This window comes from Gossypium raimondii, chromosome 9, assembly GCF_025698545.1.
Source record: "Gossypium raimondii isolate GPD5lz chromosome 9, ASM2569854v1, whole genome shotgun sequence".
In the NCBI taxonomy this organism is placed as follows: Eukaryota; Viridiplantae; Streptophyta; class Magnoliopsida; order Malvales; family Malvaceae; genus Gossypium; species Gossypium raimondii.
In genome coordinates, this window is record NC_068573.1 from 9,880,273 (window position 1) to 9,889,252 (window position 8,980).

The 8,980-nt window shown below is 34.0% G+C and overlaps 1 pseudogene; it reads right to left on the bottom strand.

Annotated features, from left to right (window-relative positions):
* Positions 1 to 346: 346 nt before the first annotated feature.
* Positions 347 to 8,193, bottom strand: LOC105797458 (terpene synthase 10-like; annotated as a pseudogene).
* Positions 8,194 to 8,980: the final 787 nt, after the last annotated feature.

Consider the following 8,980-nt stretch of genomic DNA (forward strand, 5'->3'; position numbering starts at 1 on the left):
AATTAAATTGTGATTGAAATGTGTTAATGTGGTTTAATATTATGAAATGACATGTATGTTTGGTATGAGTTGCTCCAGCTAACAAATGTGACAACTCATACTCGGATCCGGTTATCGGGTCGGATATGGGGTTTTACAAGTTTGACTTTTTATTTTATTTTTAATTTTTTAGGGGTCAGGGAAACATGTAGCATTCATTTGAGAAAAATGGAGTAACAGCTCAAAGGAGTCAAAAAAAAAAAGGGATATAGAGGGGAGAAGAAGAAACCATTAGAAGCAAAAGGAAACATGTAGTAGGGTAGTTCTTACACTACCATAAGTTTATTGTACACCATATTAAAATATCATAAAATGATTTGGCACACTATACCAAAAACTAACATTTTATTCGCCCAGTTTGAAAAATAATTCTAATGTTCTTAATTATTTAGGCAAAGAAATTGGGTTAACGAATAATGATAACACTCTATCTTTGGTTTCTTTATCTTCAATAGCATGACCATCGCCATTTTGGAACATCAATAAATATATTCTTGCAAGGTTCATAGCAACCTCAATAAACGTGCGAGAGAAAGGAGATTTAGCCATTTGGTCTTCATTCATCTTCTTCCATGTTGCATCAATTAATTTCCTTATGTGGTCACGAGCTTCTTCTTCTGATGCTTCACTTTCGTTCATATAACATTGAATTGATTTAGGAACATCACCTCTTTGAAGCTCATACTAATCGAAATTTTTTTAAAAAAAAAAGTCAAACAAGCAAATCACTATTAGACTAATTAACGAATGGAAATTTTAAGTTGATAACTATATATATTTATTAATATATATTGCTTACCAATGATGTCCCTAAATCATCTACGAATCGTACAATTATGGACGACCAATAAATTATATCGCAGTAATATTGCTGAATGTGGTGCAATCCCTCTTCTGTTATAAGATCAGTTGCCAAATAGGAATGACCAAGCATTACAAAACCCGATATTGAAATCCAAGCATTATCAATGTACTCTCACAGAGTTGGCGTATATCCAATGTAATACCATTTTACCTCCAACAAATATGATTTACAAAGATTCATCCACTGAACATTTATGTTAAACCATGAACAACACAAATCAGACAGAGCTCATAAGGAAAAGCAAAAAAGAATCTTAGGAATTGGTTTAATACCATTTTCTTGAGAAAGGGAAGGACATCTATCCCTTGTTCCTTACGGACATCGAAAGCCATTTCATTTACGGAATTGTAAAGCGCATGGTAACATATTTTCATATAGTTTGGAAGCTTTTGTATTTGATTTATATCTCATCTAAAATTACACCAACACATTAAAGATTATTAAACATTTGTAAGAAATATCAAAAGCAGATAAAATCATATAGTAGTACAACTACAAACCTCTCAACAACATCTGTAAAGAGTTCCAACTCATCTAAGGTTCCATAAACATCATAAACATCATCTATAACTATTATTAGCGCATTGACCTTTGTCTGAATTCTTCTACCTTTTCTATCGGAGTATTTATCATTCCCACACTCTATAAGAAGTTTTCCATTAGCCTATCTCTAGCAAAGCTCAAGGTCTTGCCAAGTCCAAGTTCTTTCCACCACCTAAATAATACAAGTGGAAAAAGAAAACAAAATCATACTTGCGTTGAAGCATATGCGAGTCAACTTTAAACTAGTATGCAGTAGGAATGCTTACGTTGAAGCATATCTAAGATAATCCTGGTGCATAGATTGCACTATGTTGTAATCCAATATAGCAAGCTCTAAAATAATGGGATTTTTGTCCTTTTTTATCTCATACATATCTATGAACCATCTGGCTTCCAACCTTGGCATCCTCCAATGTAAAGGAAGCACCAAGGCACGTTCCACAAGCATCTAAAGATATTGATGATCATTGTTCTCCTTCAGACATTGTTTGAGAAGTTTGGCTGCTAACTTTCTTGTATTCTCCAGCATTGTTTCACCTTCTAATAAGTGGTATGAAGCCTCATACAAGTTGATTAGTCCCTTGCAATCTTGATTTTGGCTTGCTTTAATGTCTTCAACTTCATCCATGAAACAACCGAAAACATCTAGTGTATGAAAATAATTCAATGTTATGTGTTTTCAAATTTGATGTAAATTAAAATGTCCAATTTTGAATTGTTTCTTGTGTTGTACCTTGATTCACTTTATACCCGTGTTACCTTAGCAATCTAAATTCAAGAGCTATAGCATATAAATTGTCTTTGTTCGATGCAACAGTACTGCTATTTTTAATCTACTCCGCTGCAACTTCAGGGAGATAAGGCTTGATATGATGACTTCAATCCATCCCACTGCAATTTCAGGGGTATGGGTAACTTCATTGATCTATTCTCTGGGGAACATGACCTGTAAAATCCATTTCATGGACCTATTTATGCCTAGTGTTTAGGATGTCATGATTAGAATGAATCAAATGCTCCTAACTAGATGTGTATGTATGATATTTGTAAAATGTCATGAGAATGATCCCGTTTTAATGCTTAGGTTGTCATTGCTCAATGTTCATCAAAGTTCTATCACTGATGCCTTCTTGTTTAGCCGGTATCTTCAACAGAAAAACCAAAGAAATGGTCGCACTTTAGACTATTCTTTCTCAAATGCTTCCAGCCCTTAAGTTGGTTAGTTCTAAAAAATGGCCCTGTTTCAAGTCCTCACATTATTTAAAAACTTTCAGAGTAATATGCAGAACTCCTTTTGCTTGAATATTATCAGTCCATTAATCGTTATTTGAATGAGAAATGCCTGAAAAAGATTATCAAAATGGACAAGATGAAATTTTGTTGAGATCAAAGCTCGAAATGAATAGATTAATCGAGATAGCAAATTTTGCTAGAATGAGAATAAATTAATCAAGATGGCACGTTTTTCCAAAATACAAAAATGAATATAATAGAAATAGGTGCCCCAGATATCGTAGCATGAGCTTCTCTGCCCCAAGCTCATTGAGGACCCTTTTGAACTTTATACGTGTTTAGAAGTCCTAGAAGACTTTGATGATGTCCCAAGATGTAGCACCTCTCATTCTTGCTAATTTGGAGAGGACAAGACTACTGCATGCCCCACCTTCGATCAAAACTTGAATAGCCCATTTCTGGGTTTTCAATTCAAAACCTTTTTCGTCTCAAGGCGCCCTTTGCGGGTTTTCACCTTGGCCTCTCATTTTTCTTTTTCTTTTTTCTTTTTTCTCTTTTTTTGAAACATTTTTTGATTGAATTTGAACTCATAGGATTGGGTAAGTCCTTGTTATCCCTTCCAGTCAAAATCAACACTTTTCCAGATAAGACCTTTCACATAAGATCCTTCCCAATTTGGTATCCACTTCCTTCTGAAGTCTTTTGTAAGGGGAGGATCTTCTTCGATACCAGGTCCTCCTAAGGGAATTCTCTAGGGTGAACCTTCTTTGGTGAGCTCGCATCATTTATTTTTTGGTGCATTTGACTGTGACGGATAACTTTGAAAGTTTCTCTTTAATCAGGATTGGATCCAAAGACTCAAAGAGAAGGAATCTCAGCTTCAATGGGCAAAACCGCTATAAGCCAAAGCGAAAGGTGTTGCCTCAGTAGAGTTTTTTTGGTTTTTTTAGTTTTTTCTCACCGCGTCGTTCATCTTGGTGCGATATGGTGTTAATCTTGAACAAACTGTAAACTTTTGATATCGTGCTGTTGTTCAAATTCAATGCATTGTCTGATATGATGCTTTTGGCATTCCATACTGACAGCTGACTATCGACTTCGTGCCATTTGCATATAAGGCAGCTTCCACCTACTTAGTGAAGTAATCGACGACCACGAAGATGAATCAATGACCACCAAAAACTTTTGGCGAGATTGGCTTGATGACATCCATACCCCACATAGAGAAAGGTCATGATTTCTATTGATTCTTTGGAAGGTAGGATCTTGTTTTCATCTTGTTCTCTCATTCTTAACAAACCAAGAGATAAGCTACAGTCTCGGTCACCTTCAAAGTCCTAATGTTCCTCTGGACACATATCTTGCTCAAAAGGAGGTTCTGAGTCAATAGCAGTATCGCTCATATCATTGATATCTGGAGACCTGTTATAGGAACGAATGTACATCTAAAGAATAAAAGAACCCAAGAATATTCATTTGTATAGTATGATTATGAATGAAATGGAAACAATAAAAGAATATTTGGTCGAAGTGAGAAACGAAGATGCATTTTATTAAAATAAAGATTTTGGACATAAGCCTATCTCACAAAAGGATTCTTATTGCTCCTAGGCTTAGAGCAATAAGCATGTTTTAGATATTACTCTGAAATAGGTCTAAAAAGTTCAGGGATCTTGTAATACCCCGAAAATTTTTACAGTAAGATATTATCTTTGATATAGTAAGGAAATAAAGTGACAAAAAGGAGAATTTTGAGTTATGACAACATTGGGAAGTATATAATGACATATTAATTAAAGAAAATATTAAATTGCAAAAGTGAGAAAAGTTTTGTTATCAAAGAGTAAATACTCAAAATTTGAGGGTTAAAGTGTAAATATGAAAAGTTAAAGGACCAATAGTGTAAACATTTTAAGGGTGGAATAATCTAGAAACTAAGGAAAATAGATGAATTGGGACCAAATTGAATAGATGAAGAATTATGAGGACTAAATCGTAATTTTACCAAATTAAGTGATGACTCAATGGTGGAATTTTAAAATATCTAAAGGGAAAAATGGTCAATTAGAAGAAAGAGAAATCTAGAAAATAATGATGATGTTGGAGATATTTTAGATCAAATAAATAAATAAATATTAGTTTATTAATATTTTAATTTGATTTTTAAATTACATTTTATCATTTTATTATTATTTTATTTAGTATATATATATTTGTGGAAGAAAAGATGAAGAATCATCTTCCTTTCCCATGCATTTCACGTTAGAAGAGAAGAGAAGAAAGAAAGTTTTGCTTTCTTTACAATTTGGTCCTTCCACCAAAAATTTACCATTTTCACCTAGAAATCAAAAGAATTTTCATAGCTACCAAGAGAGAAAATTGTTAAGGAGAGAGAAAATCAAGTTAAAGATTGAAATCAATATAGCAAGGTAAGAACATCAAGATTTCAATATATTTTAAGTTTAATATTGTTGAAAAAGTATGAAATTGATGTTAATGTAAGGTTTTATTATATAAAGTTCTATTTTCTTGATATGTTAGTGAAGGGAAACAAGAGGAATTGATAGAAAATATTGTAGAGAAAGGAAATGAGGGTGTTATAAATTTGATTATCAACATCTTGTACTAAAACAGTTTTGGACAGCAGTAGTAGGTTAACTTTGTAAAATCACCATAAATCGTGGAAATTGAATTAGAGGATGAAAAAATATTTAATTAAAGCTTCTTGAGTCTAGTTTCTCATAGAAGAAACTGTGTAAGTAATGGAATTGTAAATCATGAGATATAATAAATTTTGCTAGATAAGGTCAGAATGAATTCGAGTTCCCCTGTTCTAACTTGGAAAAATCATTAAAAATTGTATAAAAATAATTATGGGTTATAATTATTTAAAATCCTTAATGATTCTATTTTAAATAGAAATAAACAGGGACATCATCCGAATTCTATACAAAGAGATAATTAATTTTTAGTGAAGAGGGGTCGAAACTGTTGAACAATGAAACAGGGAAAACTTTAAAGCATAAACTGTACTTATTGGCTAAACCAAAAATTCTGAAAATTTTATGGTAAGAAGATATATGAGTTTAGTTTCAGGGAAAATTAACGGATCTTAATTTGGAACTCTGTAGCTCGAGATATAAATAAATTAGTGACTCTGACTCAGACCGACAACTTGAATTTACATACAGGAAAATAGTGATAGTATGGATAATGTTGTTTAAATGTGTTATACACATTAAGGATATGGAATGGAGAGGAGGAATAGGAAAATTGTGAACTATATGAATGATTTGTGTATAATTGGTCATATGCTTGATTATAATTGATAAATGATGAAATAGAAATGATGTTTATATTTGTGCATTATTGGTCATGGTTTAAGCTCATGTGTGAAAATAAAGTTTCATAGTATGTGTGTATGGTATATTCGATATATGATTTGGCATGAAATAATGTCATGAATGGTTTATGAATTAACACATGTTGGTAAGCATGATACATGAATAAATGTTGTGCTCATCCATGTTTATAATGCTTATGCTATATGTGTATTTGGCTAACATATTTGGCGTACATGCTTAGGCTTTGGCCAAGTAGTGGTTGGATTATGCCACGTTAAATTTATAAGTTATGCATTGAAATGGTAAGTGCCTAATTGGAAATATGCTTGTGATCATGAAAAGGGTGGTAAGGTTTAAATTATGTAATCTCTAGTGAAATGGTTTATCATGTGGTTAGTTCCAAAAAGAGTTATGTTTAAATACACTAGCTTGCGACTATGGTTGAATGATATGTTTATAGCTTGTGTGATGTGCATAGGAAACGAGTGTAGAAAGATAATGAAATAGTAAGTTCGTATGGCTGAAATTTAATGATTAAATGTTAATTTTATGAATTATATAATGTATGATGAGATATATTTGTTGATGTTTTGAGAATAAAATAACAATGAGAAAACCGAATAAATGATCAAATTGAGCGGAACGTCGGATTTGAGTACTTCTTAAATGACAAGTGATAAGTGGTAGCTTTAGCTACACTTATCTGATCGGTGACAAGTGACAAGTGATGAGTGGAAGCTTTATCTACACTTATCTAATCAGTGACAAGTGAGAAGTGATAGCTTTAACTACACTTATCTGATCAGTGACAAGTGACAAGTGATGAGTAGTAGCTTTAGCTACACTTATCTGATCAGGGACAAGTGACAAGTGATAAATGTGATCTGTGTAAGACCATGTCAGGGCTATGGCTTCGGAAAGTGCTAAGTGATCATACGCAAGACCATAGTTATACAATGGCAAAGTGGAAGTGAAGTACTCAATTTTCCATAACCGTACCCTAATTTGATTAAGGATGGTAAGTGACAAAAGAGCCCAAAAGAATTATAGTAAATGGATAAGTGGTAGTGAATTTATACCAGGATGATGAGTTGAGTTGATGTTGTTATTTAAGCTAAAGTGATATTTTCATTGCAAATTTGAGAATTTCATAAATGTGTTAATGAATGGTATAATCAATAAACATTGAGATAAATGATAAATACGTATTAGTATTGAACTTAGTGATCTGAATTGTGAACATGAGAAATTTGTGAACTGAATGAAATGGAAATAGAGCATTGAATTATTAAGACTTGTGAATTGCATGAATATGTATCGGGTCTCGTAGGTCCTATTTATTATGAATATAATATTTTGAGGATATATTATGAAGAATTATAAAATCATGTTAATAATTTGAAAGTTCTAATTTAGATGAAGTTTTATAACTCGGTTAAATACGTTTACAAGAGTGTGTGTTCTGGTAATGCCTCGTACCCTATTCTGGTGTTGAATACGGGTAAGGGCTGTTACAGATCTCTTCAACTGTCCCATTGTTCAAACCACTCTCAAGTGTGTAAGGGTAAACGTGAGATAATTCTCCTCCCCGGCTCCTTTGGATATGGCGTTCAAATTTCCCAACATTCCTCCCGGTCCTTTGACTTCTTCAAAGAATTCCAACTCTTTATTATCCATTAGTCTTTGTACTAAAGCTTTGAATTTAACACACTCTTGGATTTCATGTCCTTCTTCAGTGTGGAACTCACAGTAGCTCCTCATCCCTTTTGGTCTCTTCTCCTAATTCTGAATGATTAATATCATGTCTATCATTTGTTTCAAAACCCATTTCAGTGGGGTTTTTACTTTTGCAACATTGGTTTTGATTCTCTTTCCTCCATTCTCAATTATCGCATTGACCCCTGGGTCTGAACGACTGGGTAACGGATTTTCTACTACATTAGGTCCTGATGGATCGTCAAACTTCACGATGCCCATCTTGATGAATCTTTCGATTAACTTTTTAAATGTAGTACAGTTTTCAATGGAGTGTCCTGCTATTCCCGCGTGATATTCCCATTGGGCGTTTGCATCATGCCATTTTGGGAACGGAGGTTGTACGGGTTCCAAGTAAAATAGAGCTACCACATGCGCATCAAACAGATTCTGATACAGCTCTCTATATGTCATTGGGATAGGTGTAAACTGGAGTCTTTCTGTGCTTGGCCTCTAGTTGGATTCTTGCCTTGAGGGGCCTTGGTAGCTAGCAGCTACCATCCTTGGCTGGCCTACAGTGATCGATTTAGAATACCCTTTATTATACAAGCTCAGTTGCTCACTTCATTTTCTTTGTTCTTTGGGGTTAATTTTTTAACGCTTTTTCCCGTATCTATCTTCTCACTTCTTATGGCATTTTCAATCATCTTTCCAGACATTACCATATCTGAGAAGCTCATGGTAGCGCTTCCCAACATATGGTTAATGAATGGGGCTTTCAGAGTGTTGATGAAAAGCACCGTAGTTTCTTTCTCCAAAAGAGGTGGCTGGACTTGTGTTGCTACCTCTCTCCATCTTTGGGCATATTGCCTAAAATTCTCACTTTGCCTCTTTTCCATATTCTGCAGTGTGATTCTGTCAGGTGCCATATCTGTCATGTGGCCGTATTGCTTCATGAAAGCTTCTGCCAAGTCCTTCCATGAGCTAACTTTAGCATGACTCAACTGGTTATACCACTTGGCTGCAGACCCGATCAAACTGTCTTGGAAGCAGTGGATTAACAGTTGATGATTGTTGACATATCCTGTCATCCTTTGACAAAACATAGTGATATGAGCTTCAGGACAGCTAGTCCCGTTGTACATTTCGAATTCTGGCATCTAGAACTTAGGAGGGAGAACTAAGTCAAGGACCAAACTCAGGTCTTTAGCATCGACCCTACAATGATAATTAGCATTCTCCATTGCTTTAAACTTTTCCT